Here is a 21,406-nt window from a genome sequence, read left to right as displayed (position 1 = left end):
CACTGACTGGCATGGCTTACTTCTTTCCTCTCTAACAGACCCTCCCAGGTTCAAATAGGTCATTTTCTCTCGCCACCTATCTCTCTACCTGTGGCGTCCCTCAGGGTTCTATCTTATCACCATGGTTTTTCAACATCTACCTAGCCTCTTTGGTGCACCTGATCTGCTCCTACTCTCCTCACTTCCGGTATTACGCAGACAACACACAACTCTCCTTCCGGCTGCCTTCCCCTACCTTATAACTGACTGCCAGACTACTATTCAGACATGGTGCTATGCCAATGATCTCTACCTCAACGCCAGCAAAACAGAGATCCTTCTTATTGGGACACCTGCTCCTAGTTACCCCCTCACTCTCTGGCCAAACTCCCTGGGTCCCTTCCCGTGACCCACCTGTGAGGCAAAAAACCTTGGGATCATCTTTGACTCCTCTCTCTCCTTCTCTCCATGCATCACAAACCTTTCCAAGGAGTCCAACTTCCAACTTCATCTCCTCAGGGCATTCTATCTTTCCTCACCTTCCCCCAGAAGCTCGATATCTCCAAAGCCCTGGTTCTCTCTAGGCTTGACTACTGCAAAAGCCTTTTCCTAAACCTTCCTCTTTCCTCCCTTCGCCCCCTCCAACTAATCCAGAATAGGACTGCAAGACTTATCCTTGGCCTCAAGCCCAGGGACTACATCTCTCCAGCCCTAAAATCTCTCCACTGGCTTCCCAAGACTGAAAGGATCAAATTCAAAACCCTTTGCCTCATCCACAAGGCTGTCTGGTGCCTGGGACCTCTCTAAATCCAGCTTGCCCTCACAAAATACTGCCCAGCCCCCACAGTATTGCAGTACACACTTTCTATGACCCTGAATAGATGAAGACGATGAAATGCAACATCATCAGTTATTATTTTAAAATACACGTCATTCACTTAACACCTTAGAAAAGTGTAAGGGCTCTTCCCTACCAAAAGGTTAGGTGTGTGAGCGCTTATGGCATAATAAATAATTGTTTTATTGGGGAATCTGGAGTTTGCTGGAGCGATGGCAGGGTACCCAAATGTTGGATACTCCAGTGTGGTGAGGGGGAACTCGGCATTTAGCTCAGGGGGTCTAGTGTCCACTCCAGAGACCCGTGTGCACCCTGCAGTGGGTTCTGCATCTTAGCAAGGCCAGCTCAGTCTTTTGTTGTTCTGATTTCAAACAAAATATATAAAAATCTAGTTACTATATTAAATTTCTCCATGTGTCCCATCTACTGTGCCCTCTTCTTTTATCTCTCTTCAGTGCCCGGTTTGAGTCTTTCTTTCGCCTCCCTGCCCTATTGCCCCGTCGTTGCTTTGAAATGTATGGAGTCAGTCCTTAGAGCTGGGTGAGCCCGAGCCCCGCCTAGGGCCCTGGCCTGAACCCCCCCTCTCGGGCCAGTGCCTGCCCAAAGCAGGTCCGGCCACAAGCCCCAACGGGTGCTCGCCCACACTTATTAAAAATATATATATGAAAGAAAAACACGCTTGTGCCTTACTGTATTCCAGACGCCTGACCCGAAGAGTCTGGGAGAGCACGTCCTTCACCACTCTCCTGGCTTCCTGCATGCAAAAGCACACGTTCACCTCTTCTGCCACACCATGGCCACACTGTGTGGTCCTTTTTTCTTAGGTTTATTTAATTAGTGACTTAAAGCATCTTTATTGTTTTTAAATGGGCGCTTTGTGTTGTTCACTTTAACTAGCAGAGATGTGCAAGGTAAGCAGTGCTTTGCAAGTGCTTTGAGTTGGAAATGTTCCAGCATGCACATAAAAGGCTCTGACTGCCACCGAAAAAAGAAGTGTTTGCAACCTGAGCACTTTAACGATCTGCAGAGCCACAACGCTGTGTGTGCGCCTGCCTCGCTGAGCCTTTAATGTCTGGCCTGAGCCAATTCTAATACTGGCTCAGGAGAAAGAAAAAGTGCCAAGGACTCCTTTCGTGAGCAGTTGCCCTGGGACCCGCAGGGGCAACAGCCCTGCAGGTATAGGTCCCAGGAGATTAAGCAGGCGTGTGTCAGGCACGTGTGGGGGTGTCACTCAGGGAGGGCAGACACGGTTGTCTTCCCCCTGAGAACAACACCTTAGGACCATACCTGCTTAGATTTGAAAATGAAAATTCCTGAGATTTATGCCCCACTCACAGTCACACAAAACTCTGCCCATTTTCACATGACTCCACCAACATGTCAAAAAAGGTAAACTCTGTTGTAATGTGATGTGAAGTCAGAAATTTGCAGTTCAAATTGAAATATGCACATTTCATTAAATTGCCTTTTCACAACCACTCACATTGCATAGGACAAAAGGCATTTGCCTTCCATAAAATCAACACGTTAAAATGTGCACATGTAAACTCCAAGAACCAATACAAAGGTTTTCCCTGCACCCCCGGGGGTTTAAATAGCCAGGACTGAGAGAGCAAGTCCTCTCATCCAGCCCTGGCAGCAGCGACATCCACCCTCCCACCCAAGCTGCTGAGAACTGCGACTGGGAAACTGAGGATCAGGGGTTGGTCAATGGGGAAGGTAAAAGGGCTTAGAGTATTTGTTATGGAGGGATGATGTGTCTTTTAAATTATGGTGTTGTAATAAGGTGATGGTGGCACTGAATGTATGTCTTTTAACAAATTGTTTTTCAGGGATGGTGGTGACAATTTACTGTACTAACTAATGTTTCTGTCGCAGGCGGAGTTACGAGGGCGGTCCTAGAGAAGGAGGCACGCTGCGGTCTGGTCCGTGAGCTACAACCACTGGCTGCTTCAGGCAGGATGGGGTGACACGGGCACTGATTCCACTAGGGACGGTTGGGACTCCTCCACAACCGATGGATGCAGTGGCCTTATTCACTCCATACTCTCTGGAGGAATGACTGAACTGGCAGTGGAATCCAGGGCGGGCCGTTCTCGCAAGAACGGAATGGTGTGAGATGGCTCACAGGCTTTTGGACATGGGACTTTTGTAAGGCGGGATTGGCGGAGCCACCCGGCTAAGGATCATGGTTGGTGCCAGGCAGGCATAAGACCTGAGCAGGGATGGGCGGGCCGCCCTCATAAGATGACTCCAAATTATGCGACCATATGTTTTTCCAATAAAAGGTTATATATGTTTCCAACTTTCAGAATGTCTCTGACTCTATCATTGGGGCAAACAAGCAGGAGATGTTATGTATGTTACCAATATGATGTAAGGGGCCAAGGAGTAGAGGTTAGTCCCGCTATGTAGTGCGGTGGTGAGTTGTCCAGCCTGCAGACCTGATGGCTGTGGTTCAACGGGGCTGAGTCCACCCTAACCTGGGCAAAAAGAACGCAAGCAAAAGAAACGCGCGGTTATTTTGCTTCACCTGTATTCTTTTTGTCAATGTGCTGGAAGCGTTAGGGTCATTGCTGCAGAGACAAAGCCACACTCAGGCAGGGAGTCCGAGGCGGCGCAGTCCTGCACGCATAACAAAAAAACAGAAAGAGCAATCAGTGAACGCTGCCCCCCTCCCCCAAAATCCTTGAGATTCCAGCTGAGGCGCTCTTCATAGCAGGTACATGAGAAAAGCACTAGAAGACAAAAGAACAAAGAAAGACAAAAAGGAGGCCGCCAACTGGACAGGTTGGGGGCCTCTGTGTGATATGCAGCGTGTAGGTTCTCATCCTGCCAAGACTAACTCAGCCTTTCATCCTTCCAAAGTAGATACATGGGTAGCAGCGTTTTTGGTATACATTTATCAACATGCAGATATGGTGTACTTGCAGCGCTTTGAAGAAAGCGTTTTGTGCAGCCACTTTGCGGGCTCGGCCCGTGGTGGGCTCCTATAGCCAAGCCTGACCCCCAGGCCCGGCCCTACCCATGAAATCTCTGGTTCCCCCCCCCCCCTCTGCCAGTGCTTCTGGAGCCTCTGCTCGTTATGGAGACAATAATGTCCCACAAAAAGCTCAGAGACCCTGTGCTTATAAAATGCCATGGGAAGTAATAGTCCGCCCCCTACAGGACACATGAGGATTTTCATGAGAGCTCTGCGTGACTGCCCCCTTCCGTGGCCGCTCAGAGGAGGGTGGGAGGTAGGGATGGAGGCGGAGGCGAAGGCAAGGACAAGCTGCCAAGACGAGGAGGAACGAGGGTATCACTTTGGGTGGAACATTTAAACATTGTATTGAGAAACGCCGTTTTAAAAAGAAGCCGAATAGATACTGGTAGCATTGTATTTACTGACTGTAGAATGGCGCGTCTTCCCAGCACCGGGACGACGCGTTTTCAGTTCGCAGATGCCATGTACCAGCAACTGGAGCGCAGCATGACAGTAGTTGCTTATTGTAGTTGCAGTCCAAGTGCCTTCCTCTGTTTAGCAGTAAGTAAGCGCAGGTCTGCGAAAGGATAATGCCCCTCCCCACTCTGGCCCCTGCTTCTCTGTAATATACCCCTCCTCCCCCCGTTACCTTAGTCTTGCTCTCGCCGCAGTGACAGTGCCCGCTGTGCTGCCAGTATCTCCAGTCACGCACGGGAAGCTTCTGTGAAACATGAGGCGCTCCCACAGTCTTGCCGGGTGGGCGTGTCCTGTTAGCAATACCAGTCATCAACACCTTGATCAATATCAACCTGTCACTCCCCCTCTGCACCATCACAGGTGCACGCGCCCTAGCATAGCCTAGGAGGACACACTGCTCGGAGACTGCAGACAAATAAATGGGTTAGCCCTCATCTCTGCAAGCATGGTAGTTCTAGGACTGCGCTGCGGTGCATGGTTGGATGTGTCGCTTAACAGTTGCTCACGGTGCAGAGCCAGCTGAATTGTACCATAATCCCACACAAGACTCAGTGCATGGCATAGGAAAGTTGTGGGGATTTGTTTCAGGCTTTAGTTCAGGATGAACTAAAATGGTAAAAAACAAACTTTAAACATATTTTATTTGGATAATCCACACATTAATTTGGGTGCAAACACACGCATTTACACATGTAAACACTGGCGCTCCTATTGCCGCTAGCACCTGCACTGAAACAAAAGAGTGGCCATGGAACCTTGGAGCAGCATTCCCCCCTGTATCCGCCCTGGTGGATCAGATTCAGGTGACTGATTAGATCTGAATTCCTGCTGATCAGCCAACTCTCTCTCGGGTGGAAAAGCGTGTTCTCGTCAATTGCGTACACTCAGGGGCGGACTGGCCTATAGGGAACTCTGGAGATTATCCAGTAGGCCTCTGCAGCCTGGGCCTCCTTTTTTGTGGTATTTTCAAATTATCCCATAGGAAAAGGGTTGGGATTCCTGAAAATGTGTGAAATTGGGCCACTTTGAAAATGATTCCCAGGGACTCTTTTGGTTCCCTGTGCACTCATTCTTGCGTACACTGAGAACAGACTGACCGCTCTCAAGGCCTTGGCTCACTGCGGGAACGGGTTATTCATCTGTGCACCCTCAACCCAAACTGATGCTGGGGCCAGTTCTGGGATTTGCGATGCCTTGAAACCAGCAGTCGAAGTGTACTAAAAGAAATAGTGCAACTATGTTACCTGCTGGCCTGTCCTGCATCCTACAAACCCCATTGCCACGCCCCTCGAACACACCATACAAACCCCTAAACAAATGCACCTGCTGTTTAAGTTAGCGTTTAGTGCAATGCACTGAAGTACACATTCCACCTTCTTCCTACACTTTTATAGGGCGCAGGGACGTCATTTCACCAAAATGCCAGGGGTAGCGGAAGTGACATCACACAACCCTTGACCCCTGATGACATCGCAGGAAGTGATGTCATTTGACCCCACCCCGAAGTGATATTGCGAGTAGCAATGGAACACGACCTTTCACCCGTTGACAAAACAGGAAGTGGCATCGCATAGCATTGTACACTACGAAAAGTATGGTTATGACATCACTATAATGTGATGTACATTTCATACAAGAATGTATCATCATATGTATCATTAAGATCAGTGTGTATAGGCCCATATTACCAAATTACTGTGAATGCAAGCAGACGTCCATGACCAAATGATAATGATGGGTTATTATATAGCACTTAAGCTTAAGCACTTTATTTAGAAAAGAAATACACCCAATATCACCCAACTTGTGTTGGTACTTATTTATCGAACCCAGAAGGATGAAAGGCAGAGTTGAGGTGTTTAAGAGCAGACTAAATCAGTGACTCACCCCCTGAAGTGTGCCTGAAATAAACCTTTAATGAGTCTAGCAATTATTGTATAGAATTCCAGAAAGACACATTATTTGGTATTCCTATTCCTTCTTATTTAGGGTCAGTGCTGAAAGTGTTAGACCTGTGGCACTCCTGTTCTTATTTCTCTTATTTTTTTTAAGGGGCCTGAACAAGAAAGCCAGCCACTCCTGAAGTAAAGACCCAGAGCCCAGGAGCTTACATTACAAACATGTTTTTTGTAATTTATTTTTTATAGGTCACAAGGGAGACCACAGAGGTCTCAAGGGAGACCTCACCTCTAGCAACCCCTAAATAACGTCCCTGATAGGGCGTTTCTTTTCAAAATAAAATTATAGGAACAGTCAAACTTAATTTAAAAAGATAGAGGAGCACTGCTCCCACCCACTTCAACCTCTGCCTACAGCAAGAGACTTGTGGTAGGTCAGGGGTAGGCTAATTTGCATATGGACTGACATCAACAGAAAATAACATCACTGTGAATTGCACAAGTCTTTGTATTCAAGGACCTCATGGAAAGTTTTCTGCAAGACGTTGCCATGAATAAACTAAGACCAACGTCGCTTTAAAAAGAATTCAAACATTATTAAGTGCATATGGCTTGTAACACAAGCCTTTCACAATATAAATGTATTAAGCAAGAATCACAGACTATCCCCTCCTCCTGTTCCTTATGGCTTAAGGCCAGCCATAGCTCATGTATGATGATACTTATATTCACACACAATGAAAGGTCCCAGACCCTGGTGTCTTTTTCATACAAAACTTAGACTTATTTATTCATCACATAGACACCTCCTATATGGAGAGTGTTTTTTTCTAAGAAAAAATATATCACATCAAACAATGCATAGTAAAGTGCATAGTGTTACGTCATCGATCAAAGGTTAGTGTAGCAATTTTTTTTAACTAAACAAACAAACAAATATCACAGATGTTCAAATAGTTCACAAGTATCTATTATCAGAGAAAGTGGATGCAGACAAAAAGGAACAAAACCGTAATGGTGTTTCCATTCCCTTACAATCCGGGACAGTGTATTTCTATACAATCATTCTGCTGTTGTAGGTTCCTAATGTGTGTAGAACCTTCTACTGTCCTCTATGTCACTCTTTTTTGTCTCTTTTAATCTCTGTGGGATTATTAGTGTTCATTATCCCCATACATTATTTTCCAAAAGGATGTACAAATGATGTTGTGTCGACGCTCTGCGTTTTGGCCCGTTAATCAAGGATGACCCCATCCCAGATAAGATCTCCCCGATAGTTTCCAGACGGCCTTCGTCAGGACAAAAATTCATTATTCTTCCACTAATCATAAATCTTCTAACCCAAATGTTGCCCAGAACCTTATTCAGTAGGCTTAACAAAGAAAGGAATTTTGATTCATTTAGCGCTCTCACGTTCAGCGTTTTCTTCCTCTGTCTTGTAGGCGCTGTGCAGGGTGACTTATTCCACTGAGCGCTGGATCGGTCTTCTCAATGCTGTATTTGTGTGGTCGGGTGCAATCTTGCACTACCACATGGCATCCCACATGTTCTCTGCCGTCTACGTGCCTCAATGTTGTGCGAAATCTCTTCAGTTAATCCTACTTATAGGGCTTGCTGTAAGTAGAATTAACTGTGGAGATTTACAGGGCTTGCTGTAAGTAGGATTAACTGAGGAGATTTTGCACAACATCAAGGCACATAGACGGCATAGACCATGTGGTAGTGCAAGATTGTACCCGGCCAAACAAATACAGCATTGAGAAGACAGATGCAGCACTCAGTGCAATCAGTTACCCTGCACAGCGCCTACAAGGCAGAGGAAGAAAACGCTGAGCCTACTGTTAAGCCTATTGAATAAGGTTCTGGGCAACATTTGAAGATTTATGATCAGTGCAAGAATAATGAACGTTTGTCCTGACGACGCCTGTCTGGAAACTATTGGGGAGATATTATCTGGGATGGGGTCATCCCTTGATTAGCGCAGAGCGTCGACACAACATCATTTGTACATCCTTTTGGGAAATAATGTATTGGGATAATGGACACTACTTTTTTTTTTTTTAATTTATTTATTACATTTGTTACACGCCCAAACGCCTGGGTATCACAGCGAGGTTACAGACAGCATGTGCATTCATATTCATTTGAAAAAATTACAGTCAGATACAAACAGTAACCATAATAGGAAACAACATAGGACAAATTGAAAGTAATCGGGTTGACATATGTGCAAATACAGTGGTGTTATATTTTAATCAAATTGGTCAAAGAGTCAGGTTTTGAGAGCCTTTTTGAATCCCGTAAAAGATTCCTCTTTTCTGATGCCGAGGGGGAGGGAGTTCCAATGTTTAGGAGCTAGGTATTGGAAGCTGCTGCCCCCTGCTCTGGAGTTTTTGTACCGAGGCGTGGTGAGGAGAAGGAGGACTTTGGATCTTAGAGCTCTGGAAGATTGTTTTCTTTTTGTTAATGCTTCGTTTAGATAGATGGGTGCAGTGCTTTAAGTGGGGTAAGAAATTGAGGGGGGGCCCTCGTTTGGGGGCGTGGCTTCCATTGTGGGCGTGGCCTAAAATGTGCACAAATCATTGTAAGGTGCGCAAACAAATATATTAATGTATGTGAGCGTGTACCTTTCAAGCCTTATAAACATACCAATGTTACGTATTTCTAGGTTTATAAAAAGGTGGCTTGAAAAGTGCACAAACCATAGTAATTTACACACACTTGTGTGCTTACCTTACTATTGTTTGTGCACTTTTCAAGCCACCTTTTATAAGCATAGACATTTATAACATATTTCTATGTTTATAAAAGACGGCTTGAAACGTAAACAATTCAAGGCATCTTTTATAAAGCGTTGAGGACGGACAAAACCCGAGGTGGCTTTGTCCATCGACAAAGCTTTATAAAAGATGCCTTGAACTGTGCACGTTTCAAGCGGTCTTTTATAAACATAGAAATATTTCTACGTTTATAAAAGATGGCTTGAAACGTATACAATTCAAGGCATCTTTTATAAAGCTTTGTCAACGGAGATAGACGCCTCGGGCTCTGTGATCTATCTGCTCTGAGCAGACAGATCACTGAGCCTGAGGCGCCTTTCACCCTCTGCGAACCCGCGGGCTCCGTGATCTAATCTACATATTAGATCATGGAGCCCACAGGTTCGCTGAGGGTCAGTGTCCTGGCGAGGGCAAACTAAGGAACTGTAACTTCCCTGATGACCCCTCAGATGAGGGGTCATCAGGGAAGTTACAGTGACTGACAGAAGTGCCAGCCAGCCTCAGCGACGCTGTGCCTGGCTGGCACTTCTGTCAGCTCGCCTGAAATTAAACTGGCGGGCGCATCTCCCGTCGCGGCTGCGGCCGCAGCGGGATAATGCATCCCGCTAATGTTGTGTGGGATGGGGGGCCCCGGCAGGGCCCTGGCACAGTCCCACTTGGCCCCGGCAGGCCCCGGCCCACTTTAAGCACTGGATGGGTGTTTTTTCCTTTTAAAGGTGATACATAGGTTTTTGAAGATAACTCTAGCTGCGACAGGCAGCCAGTGGTGTTCTCTTCTGGTTTTGGTGATGTGTTCGGTTTGTCTGATTCCTAGTGCTGCTCGTAGGGCTTTGTTTTGTATCAGTTGGAGCTTTTTTAGATTGGTGATGGACGTGCCTAATAGCAGTGCATTACAATAGTCGAGTCTTGAGAGAATTAGAGCTCTGGCCAGAGTAATGCAGTTTGTAGGTGAGAGGAATTGCCAGCTGAGAGTGATACATTTGGCAGTGTACGATGTGGATAATCCCACATAGATTAAGAGAGGCAAAAAAGAGTGACACAGAGGACAGTGGAAGGTTCTACACAAATTAGGAACCTACAACAGTGGAATGATTATATAGAAATACACGTTTCCGGATCGTAAGGGAATGAAAACACCATTACGGTTTTGTTCCTTTTTGTCTGCATCCACTTTCTCTGATAATAGATGCTCGTGAACTATTTGAACATCTGTGATATTTGATTGTTTATTTTGTAACAATTCTTTTGCTACACTAACCCTACATTGATGAAGTAACACTGTGCACTTTATTATGCATTGTTTGATGTGATATATGTTTTTTTTTAGAAAAGACACTCTCCATATAGGAGGTGTCTATGTGATGAATAAATAAGTCTAAGGGCCTCATTACACGTTGTGCGGTAAAAATTGGAATTTACCGGCATGGCGTAATTAGCGTGTCCGCCCTCGCAAGAGGCCGCCATTTGCGTGCCATTACGAGTTCGCGGGCACGAGCATAACGCCATGCCGGTAATGATCCTACCACCATGCTGCAAAAGTCCCCAAAAAGTCCCTTAACGGCATCGTCGAAAGCACTGTTAGCACTTCCGACCTGCCGTCACATGCAAATAGCGGTCACCGCAATTAGCGGACATCGCCATTAGCGGTCACCGCTAATAGCGGTGACCGTTATTTTGCGGAACCGGAAATAGCGTCATCGCACAGGAACGGGAAACAGCACGGCGGCCATCTTTAAAAACACAATCCATTGCCATCCTCCTTATCCAGGACACCTTACCAGGAAACACGTTCGGAAATCCTTCCAGGACACTGTAAAGATGCTCAAGGCCGTGAAAAAATCATCAGAGCGGCAATGCAAGGAGAAATTCAGCAAGGAGGAGCTCATAATGCTCACTCAGACACTAGCAGAAAATGCACAGGTGGTCTTCTACAATGACATGTGGCGGGAGATTACCCTGATGAAGAAGGCAACCTGGGAAGAGGTAGCCCACAAGGTCAGCGCGGTAGGCACCACCTCCCGCAAAGTTAAAGACTGCGGAAAGAGAAGGGACAACCGCAGGGTACGTGTAAGGAACATCCTATCGGTAAACCGCAACCTGGCTACGGGCAATGAAGGAGGCAGCGAATCGCCGATTAAGCTCAGTGAGTGGGAGGAGACCTGTGCATCGACAATCGGCGTGGAATCCATCGAGGGAGTTGGACAAATGGAGCATGGCGTGGCCATTTCGTCTGATGGAGGTGAGTGTATGCATCAAAACAATGCACAGTGAAGTGTGATGTTCCCCCCAATCATGTGTCCATATGAATGCCTTGGATCCAGCCACAAACAAACATGCATGCATCACCACATACCCGTTCAACACAGAGCCATTCATGCATGACCCACCCAACATCCCCATTACCTGCATCCACACTAAAGAGCCCTATACGCATAGAACGGCATGACGTATTAATTCAGCATAAAGCAGGTCGACCCATGAATGATGATTTTCCCCATTTCTCGCCCGTACAGGATCACACACAGAAAGTGAGGAGGCACGCACTTCCACACCTGCTCCTACATCCAGCAAAAACCCCATGAGGGATGCCACAGGGGACACCGCCACATCCTCAAGGGCAGCCAGGAGGAATGACCATGACCACAGGGACAAAGGCAGCAGGAGCACCAGTTGCACGCAGCCACAGGCCATGCCTGCTGCCGTCGTGGCACCCACGGGAGTGTGTCTCCCAGCAAGTGAAGGCAGCATTGAGGGAATGCACTCTGCTGCCACCAGCTCAACGGGTGAGGCAGCAGCCACTGCCCCACTTTGGGATGAGGAGGAAGCACCTGGCATTGAGATCTCAGACAGCGCCCCAGACCAACACGCTCCTTACTGGCAAGCCCGAGGTTGTCATCAGGTCCGGGTAGCCAAGGAGAATCACCCACTCCCACCCTTGAAGGGCCATGGAGCCCCCAGGTATTCTCACCTGATGCAAGTGCCATGGATCCTGGCACATCATCCATCCCACCAGCACCCACCATGCGTCATGACCTATCATCCATCTTTCAGAGGCAGACCGAGATGACTGGTCTAGTAGGGCAGCATGTGGCTGAGACAGGCCGCCTGAGGGAAGACATCGGTACATTTGCACAGCAGACGAGGGAGGCCATGGAGGCATGCACCGACAGAATCTGCAATGAAATGGCCCAACTCAGGCAGGCAATGAACCGCATAGCAGACGCAATTGAGCGCCGATGCCCACTCCCAACCCAGGACGAACCGGGCCCAACCTAATCTGGGAGTTCACGGCAAAGTAGCCCCTTACGCCGGTCTCTGCGCAACCTGCAGCGCACCACTTCACAACCACCAGATGACGGAGCAGGCACTGGCAATTAGGGCCAGCAAGGACTGGGTGCCACATGTGGAGAAGGACACATTCACGCCACAAGGCTCACATGGGGGTGTTGTGGGGGGAGGGGGTTAAGGGTGATTTTGGGAGTGTTGTGGGGGAGGGGGTTAAGGGTGATTTTGGGAGTGTTGTGGGGGGAGGGGGGTAAGGGTGATTTTGGGAGTGTTGTGGGGGGAGGGGGTAAGGGTGATTTTGGGAGTGTTGTGGGGGGAGGGGGTAAGGGTGTTTTCACAGTTGGGGCCCTGCACTTATTGTTGTATTTTGTTCACAATACACTGTTTGAAAGTTTACACTGGCTTGGTATTCATCATTGTGTGTGTGTACTGTATTGGGGAGATGGTTCTTTGTGGGACTGACCACAGGCATCAGGGCAGTAATACCCATCTTTATCCATTACAGTAATACCTTGTATGACATGCAATCTGATGCATCAGATGCTGATGCACATCGTGTCCTGCCTGGACATTGCCACTTGCATGTCCCTGCGGGCCTTTTGAGCCATCCTCATCATCATCCACATCATCCTCATCTTGTGCTTGCATGTCAGGTGGCATAGTCACATTCCGCCTGATGTAATTTCAGTCCCGCAACACACATGCCATGGTTTACTTCAGCACTTTGATATGGCCGTACAGGAGGGCTTCACCCAGCACGCTTAGGGACCGGTGCTGTGTGTTGTAGAGTCCGGATGCCTGCTCCATCGCAGCGCAGGTACGGCTATGTGCAATTTTCTTGTCCTCTTCCTGCTGGTTCTGTGGTATTTCTGGGTGCCCTGCTGGTGCTTGCTGCACCTGTCTTGCCCTACTCCTACTCCTCCTGCGTCTCCTCTGTTCTTCGTGTTGTTGATGGTGCCGCACTACAATCACATCCTCCAGCCCATGTAATGCGGGCACGATTGGAAGCATTTTTGTGTGGGAAGGGGTTTGGGAAGGGGTGTGGTGTGCCCTTTTGTGCTGCCACATTCTCCATCCCCTACACCTGTGCTGGATGTGGCCACCTGTGGCAGGTGGACTGCTCAGGTCTCTTAACGGGTGGTTCGCGATGCCGGTATTAGCGCATGGCGGTAGGGTGTTTTGGGGTCTTTACCATGCCGCTATTACCATGTCCGCCTACCCTGTGATGGGATGCTATTTTCGACATGCCACTATTTCCGACCTGGGGGTCGCGCGCCCACGGACTTGCCACTATTAGTGCCACCGTTCTTAACGATGGCGCTAATAGAGGCAAGTCCGGGTCGTAATTGGATAGGAAATTTAGCGTTGCCGGTATTCACTTACTGGTAACGTTATTTCCTTACCGCCGTCTGTGTAATGAGGCCCTAAGTTTTGTATGAAAAAGACACCAGGGTCTGGGACCTTTCATTGTGTGTGAATATAAGTATCATCATACATGAGCTATATCTGGCTTTAAGCCATAGGGAACAGGAGGAGGGGATAGTCTGTGATTCTTGCTTAATACATTATTACTGCCCTGTTATATCACACATGACAAAAGATGACGGGTTCAACCTATTGTATACATTTCACAATGTACCTACATGATAAGTCAACATTAAAACAACATCAACAATAACATTACAAAGTATCTGACTAGAAATAAAAAATGCATAGTAAAAAAGTTCCAAACATTTTCATGTAAAAAAAAAAGGAAACTGTGAGTTAATAAGATACAACAAGCTCTTGATCGATTTAGACAGAAATTGTGAACGGTCACACCCAGGTGTCTTACCTTTAAACTTACGCAAAAAGAAACAACTTAACCATGCAAAGGCAGCGCCATACCCATGTCCTTAAGATGTGTATTCACAGTAACTAGAAGTTCCTTATAAGCAGTATTAGCGGGCTTTAACTTGGCATATTCGACTGCAAGTCCCAGTGACCACACGTTAGAGCCGGCAGCCATAGAGATTTTTAACAGGAATTTGCATGTTGCCATTTTCCATAACGAGAGCATAGAGGGGAACCCTAATTCCAAACTCAGTGCCCCCAAAGGGGTGGCTCCGGGCAATCCCAATGGGGAACGCAGTATCTTACCCTCACCGTTCTCAAGCCAGCTCACATGTCTTGCAGGCAAAACCTCTACTGCACATAGCGGCCGAGGTACAACACCTTTACGGTAGACTTCTCGCATTGCTCAATGGAATAACCGAATAACCCTCTTGCTTATGGAGGGCATTTCTACGCATTGACTTTGGCTGCAGTATCCCAGCTTCAAATGCAAGAGGGGAATTCCTTACTGGCAGGCCCAAATCATTATAGCTGTTCACCACCTCTAAGCGCTTGCCACCCATGCACCAGGGAAATACTGATCTACAGATCGACCTCCTTCCGACCACCCTAACTTTAAGCAAGTTTTAAGCAAGTTAATGTTCAGCTTGTTGGATGGGGCATACAGTTATAGAGCATCTAATGAATTCTGCAACCCTATGGGCGTTTGGTCCAGCTGAACTGTGTCATTGGCATATGAGAGCCATATAATGCTCTGGCCGCCTAAATACGGTGGAAAATTACGGGTCTGCAAGGCCTCGTCCATATCGACAACGTAAAGATTGAAGAGGAGAGGTGCTAGCACGCAGCCTTGTTTTAGGCCAGCGTTGGTAGAAAACGATTTAGATGTGCTACCCTCCTGTGTCAATCTAACCATCACCGAAGTATCAGAGTAAAGCAATTTAATTTGGTACAACAATTTGGGGTCAAACCCCATCGCTCCAGTTTTTCACATAGCTTAACTCAGGATACACTATCAAAAACTGCTTCATACTCTATATAAGCAGAGATATAAACATAAGTCTGCACTACAAATTGCGTCTGACATAAGCAATTGCAACACCCAGATGCTAAAGCCGGTCTGCTGGTGCTTAAGCAAGTTCATAGTCTATGCCCACCTAGTACGTTTTTCAATAGTAGGGCTGCAAAGATTTTCCCGTGGAGTCCAGCATAGCTAGCAGCCGGAAATTAGTGGGATCAGAACGCAGCCTGTTTTTGCGCACCTGAATCTAAATAGATTCTTGCCAACTCTTAGGTATGTTACCAGTTTTAACAACAAAATGAAAGAGCTTGTGTAAAAGGCTGGCCCAGAAGTGGGTATGTCTTTTAATGACACGTTTGCAAGGCCGTCAGGGACTGGTGTCCAAGAGGCCTTAATCATGGTCGGACTGGGACAAGAAATAGGCAGACACACAAAAATAAAAGTGACCCACCCCTCGCCTAAAAAAAAGTGACCCACCTCTCGCCTAAAAAAAAGTGGCACTCAAACCATCATCCGTGAATCACGTCAATTCACGACTTTACAGATAATGCTACTTATGGAGTTAATGGGTTTGTTGCATGTTATGTTTTGTGTAAACGCTTGAGAAAGTGATAACATTCCTTTTGTTCTTTCTTTTAAAAAAAATCATCATATCATAAGCAGGAGGTAAAAGAAGCCCCTGGATATCAAGCATCATCCTAAAAAACAGGTACAATCCCTGCGGCTGCGGAGTGAAGAGCTACTAGTGCACAACATAACATTCCAGAAATCTACACGACATGTAAACTATAACTAGTCCACAATGAAATGAGTCTTGATACTGCAGAATCCCTGCACAGCAGTGAAAAAAACCAACACAGCAAGCAGAGTGCATACATCTGACCAGACAAGACACACTGCATTCAGGCTCCCACTCCACTCATCATATAACTTGCATTCTTATACACTGTGCTTTATACTCGCACCTGATTCCTCCTGCTTGTAAGGGTTGTAATAGGAGGTGCTATCATTGAATGCATAGTGGCCAGTGTATGAACTACCGCAGAAAGAAGAAAGGCTGAATGGGCTAGTGCAGGATTCCTACTTGTCAAGTGCAGGCTGGCTCCACCGTAATAGAAGGTGCTATCATTGAATGCATAGTGGCCAGTGTATGAACTACCGCAGAAAGAAGAAAGACTGAATGGGCTAGTGCAGGATTCCTACTTGTGAAGTGCAGGCTGGCTCCACCGTAATAGAAGGTGCTATCATTGAATGCATAGTGGCCAGTGTATGAACTACCGCAGAAAGGAGAAAGGCTGAATGGGCTAGTGCAGGATTCCTACTTGTGAAGTGCAGGCTGGCTCCACCGTAATAGAAGGTGCTATCATTGAATGCATAGTGGCCAGTGTATGAACTACCGCAGAAAGGAGAAAGGCTGAATGGGCTAGTGCAGGATTCCTACTTGTGAAGTGCAGGCTGGCTCCACCGTAATAGAAGGTGCTATCATTGAATGCATAGTGGCCAGTGTATGAACTACCGCAGAAAGAAGAAAGGCTGAATGGGCTAGTGCAGGATTCCTACTTGTGAAGTGCAGGCTGGCTCCACCGTGATAGAAGGTGCTATCATTGAATGCATAGTGGCCAGTGTATGAACTACCGCAGAAAGAAGAAAGGCTGAATGGGCTAGTGCAGGATTCCTACTTGTCAAGTGCAGGCTGGCTCCACCGTAATAGAAGGTGCTATCATTGAATGCATAGTGGCCAGTGTATGAACTACCGCAGAAAGAAGAAAGGCTGAATGGGCTAGTGCAGGATTCCTACTTGTGAAGTGCAGGCTGGCTCCACCGTGATAGAAGGTGCTATCATTAAATGCATAGTGGCCAGTGTATGAACTACCGCAGAAAGAAGAAAGGCTGAATGGGCTAGTGCAGGATTCCTACTTGTGAAGTGCAGGCTGGCTCCACCGTAATAGAAGGTGCTATCATTGAATGCATAGTGGCCAGTGTATGAACTACCGCAGAAAGAAGAAAGGCTGAATGGGCTAGTGCAGGATTCCTACTTGTGAAGTGCAGGCTGGCTCCACCGTGAGCGACAACAGCAGGTGAGTACCTCATTTGTGAGTGACCCACCCAGGTAGTCCAGGCAGTAGCCATGGCCCTCCCTGGCATTTGATAATGATTTGCGCTTTTATAGCACTTTTGCCAAAGCACGGTACATAGAACATCATAGCACACCCTCTGCTTCACTTATGCATGATCTGTACACTCTCAACCATGCTATGCGCACACTCACTCACCCATGTGCATACCAATTCTGGGCATCCTGAACCAACCAAACACCATTGGCTGGGCTCTGCACTCCTTCATCCATACATTCTATGGGCACAGAATCCTAAATATACAAAACCCGAGTAAGGAACTACATAGAATCATAGAATCATAGCCAAATTAAAATCCCCTGCATGCTCGAGCCACCCTCTGTGACACCTTATCACTCACTTCCACAAGGCCGCTAAGGACAGACACTTTGCCATCATCATAATTCTCTGCCTACTTACACCAGACTACGCCTCAACAACTCTGAAAGCAGAATGCAGCGCATACCTATGACAAATTTGGGCACATTGAACACGTAGCGAGTCTCTAGCAAGGACGCCACTCCTACTCCTCTCAGCACCCATCCACATGACTGGCCGCATGAGTTGCTTCACTACTGGAGCCTGGCCAGCCCTGCTAAGCCTTTTTTGCCAAATACACACACACATCCCAATTGTACTCCATGGCCTCCAACACTCTGGGTTTAGTTCTTCAAGGAGCATTTCCACTAACAGCGCAATGAGAGTATAATAATGGTAAAAGGCGCTATGAAATGACAAGTATAATACAGTACAATAAACAGGATAATGCTGCATTGCTGACATGGCATTCAATATCACTTCGCAATTGGTTTCACGCTTGAAAACAAGTCCATTTCCCATGCAGTTGGATGAGGTCACGGACATAGCAAAGGAAGGGCAGGTAATTGCTTATGTCAGGCAGGGGCGTTGCTAGGGGGGGGGCTAAGGGGGCTATAGCCCCTGATCTTTTGGTTGTAGCCCCGGATAGAATCTCAGGAGCTACAGCCAAAAGACTAGCTAGCCCCCAGTCCCAACAGTCCCGACATCAGCTTAGCCCCGGGTCTTTTCCAGACCTAGCAACTCCCCTGATGTCAGGTATTCTCATGATGGAGAACGATTGGAAGATTTTTTGTTTTGCAAGGCAATCCAGGGCAGAGCAACAGCGTGTGAACTGATTGATAATATGAACAACGTTCTACATTCAAATGGCATGATGTGGGAAATCTGTGATGGCATTTGTACTGATGGTGCCCCTACCATGTGTGGTGCCTGGGCAGGCTTAAAAGCCAAAGTATTCGCAGTTGCTCCACATATTGTGAGTGCTCACTGGATGATACATCGCAAAGCCCTCGCTGTTGAGAAGAACTGTGAGGTGCTGAAGTCTGTTGTGCAGATTGTTCACTTCCTTAAATCACACCCCACAAGAGCCCGGCTGTTTTCAGTTGTGTTTAGACATGGGAGCGGAGCATGATGCTTTAATGTTCCACACAGAAGTGAGGTGGTTATCAGGGTCAATGTTCTAAACCGTGTGTATGAACTGAGAAATGTAGTGCACCATTTACTACTGGATATTGACAGGCACAAAGCAGAGCAATTATGTGATCCACACTGGCTTGTGCTTATAGCTTCGTGTGATGAATCCAATAGAGCCCAGTGGTGACCTCCTCCCATGTGACCAGGGGACGGCAGCCGCTAACTGATCCTGACCCTGGGGGAGGCTATATGAGGGAGTATCACATGTCAGGAGACAACCACCGGGGAGATGTCATGGCATCATTGGATTAGGCGCGGCACCCACCATTTTCCCATCAGGAAGACCCTCCCGTTACCCAATACCCTAAAGACCTATTGCCATGTGTCCGTTCCCCCCTATAAGGAAAATAAAGGAACCTTTTTCTAACACTCTTTAGGCCAAACTTCCATCCATAACCTGAAGAGTATACATTCCATTAGCGCCCTGGCGGGGGTTGCGCTCCAATCAGGTGGCTAGGAACGCAGGATTGAACTGCCAGTGCAGACCAGCATTCCATACCCGGCCCTCCCACCCCCCTCCTGCCATCTTCCCCCCACCTTCCATTACCTTATTTATTGTATTTTTTCCCCTTTCCCCATCCCCACTTACCTGTTTTTTGTGGCGGCACCCCAGGGTTACCGCTTTGGTAACCCGGGATTCTAATGGGGTTAAGTGCCCATTCCAGCTCCTGGAACTAGTGCTTAACGCCACAAGAAAAACCTTTTTCAGTTCTAGTTTTCCTTCATGTAGAACTGATATTCCATTTGGAATCATTGGAAAAGACTCTCCAAGTATTATGCATCAGGCACCATCTATGGACTTCAATTCCCACAACCACCTAAGTCATCAGTTGATATCAGTGGACTTCATTTCCTACAACCACCTAGGCACTGAGATGAGGAGAATGAAGGAGTTGATGCATAGCAGCAACAGCGTCAAACTCAATGAGTATGTTAGTTGTTTTGTGTAAGCATCTGTGCACAGGACCTTTTAAAATCGTAACCAAACTATGAGAGAGAGCTCAGAGGAAGGCGTGGGATCTCCATCGAAGACTTGCAGAAGCTGAATGCACGAGCCGGTGTTGGTGAGCAAAGTAGCTCACCAGCAGAGAAAAACAGTAACGTCTTGCAAGCAGGGCATGGTGTGGAGACGGCAGGAACCGCAAGAGGATTCCTGGGTGTCCGGCAGCCGGGAGAAGCAACATTGCCCTTAGCGGGTGCTGAAAGGAAGCATCTGTGCAGGAGCGGAGCCATGAGAGAGGCCAGAGAGATGTCAAAGCCGAGCAGAGTGGGAAAAAAGCAGCAAAGATATGCTACGTAAGTGCGAGCCAGACCGAAGATGCTACACTGTGCCAGCCTGAGCAGAGTGGGAACCCCAAAGTGTTTCGGCGGCTGTGCAAAAGACAATTTGAACTTTATGAGAGAACAGAAAGTGAAATAATAATAAGATTGTTTGCGAATTGAAAGGGAAGAGTGGCAACCAGAATTTCACAACCGCGGGCAACTGGCGTGTGTGGAGGAGATGGAAACTCGGACGCCATTAGACTGTGCCGCCACGTTTTCTGTCAACATGGTTAACGGTCTAGTTTTTCCCTAACATGGCCGCCTCCAAGTGTATTTACCATTTCACGCTCGGCGGTTCTGCGCGTTGCAACTGTTCTTTCCTGTTGCTTGCGCTCCGTGTTCTGCTTTCCTGGCAGAGTGTTTTTTCTGCCCGCTCCTGTTTTTCTGTCTTCCCCCCTTCCTCCGGGTTTTGCTCCCGCTGCCTTTCCTCATTGGGATTACTTAAGCTTTCCCTCCACTTACTGTCTCCTGGGGAGACTTTATTCAGCGCCTTTTTCATTCCTTGGGGAATCCTGCTTACCTGGCGTTTTTTCGTCATCAGACCACCTACTTCTGCCTGTTGGAATTGACTCCTGCATCCTCAGCCAAGTCATCTTCAGCTAGTCCGGCCTTCTTCTGTTCCATCAAACTATCGAGGGTTTTTTTATGCCTAAAGGCTTTTTCCCCTTGCTACATTACTGGCTGTCATGGAGGGGAGCCACAGTAGATTTCTGGACCTAGAGTCACAGTGGCTTCCTTTCGAGGCAGACCCTAACAGCTCAAGAAAAAGAAGCCCAACGCTGACACGCCAGAAGGAAGAATTTGGACTATTCAACCACCTCAGGTGAGGAGGAGGGGGAATCAGGAGATCTCCATTATTTAAGTGAAGAAGAAGATATTACTGACAAATCTGCAAATATTACTGATCAGCCTGATAGTCTTGATAGCTTGCAACGACTAGGTGAAATCATGGCAACGCCACAACAGCTGCAAGAGCTGGTGGCAGCTGTTCAGAACCTCAATGTGGAAGTCCAAGCACTCAAGACCGACAATGCGGCTCTCCAGCAAAGAGTAACCGCCAGGGAACAACAGGCGTTAGATCTACCCCCTCTACCCCTGGTATCAGGGAAGTTTGACGGCTCAGAAAGGAAGGTGAAGGAATTTCTGGAAGCCTGTAATATTCACTTCACTTTCAGACAAAACACTTTTTCCACTGATTATGTCAAGGTGGGTTTTATGATAACTCATATGACTGGGAATGCCTTGGCATGGGCAACTCCTTTGGTGTCTCAGGCCGATCCTGTTCTATCGGACTATGCTGCATTCAAGGACCTTCTAAAACAAACCTTCCTTCGGACAGAATGTGCTCATCTAGCCAGCGACGACCTACTAGATGTGCGCC

The 21,406-nt window shown here is 47.3% G+C and overlaps 1 protein-coding gene across 1 annotated transcript in view; it reads right to left on the bottom strand.

The window, feature by feature from the left end:
• LOC138503801 (3-galactosyl-N-acetylglucosaminide 4-alpha-L-fucosyltransferase FUT3-like) overlaps positions 1–4,503 on the bottom strand; it is a 239,368-nt gene extending 234,865 nt beyond the window's left edge. Inside the window, exon 1 of the mRNA XM_069623803.1 lies at positions 4,432–4,503. The gene's annotated coding sequence lies outside the window, so the exon portion shown is untranslated. The remainder of the gene's footprint in view (positions 1–4,431) is intronic.
• Between the last annotated feature and the right edge of the window lie 16,903 nt (positions 4,504–21,406).

This window comes from Ambystoma mexicanum, chromosome 11 (genome assembly GCF_040938575.1).
Source record: "Ambystoma mexicanum isolate Mex_15411 chromosome 11, UKY_AmexF1_1, whole genome shotgun sequence".
NCBI classification, from domain to species: Eukaryota; Metazoa; Chordata; class Amphibia; order Caudata; family Ambystomatidae; genus Ambystoma; species Ambystoma mexicanum.
This window is presented reverse-complemented; position numbering and strand designations above follow the sequence as displayed.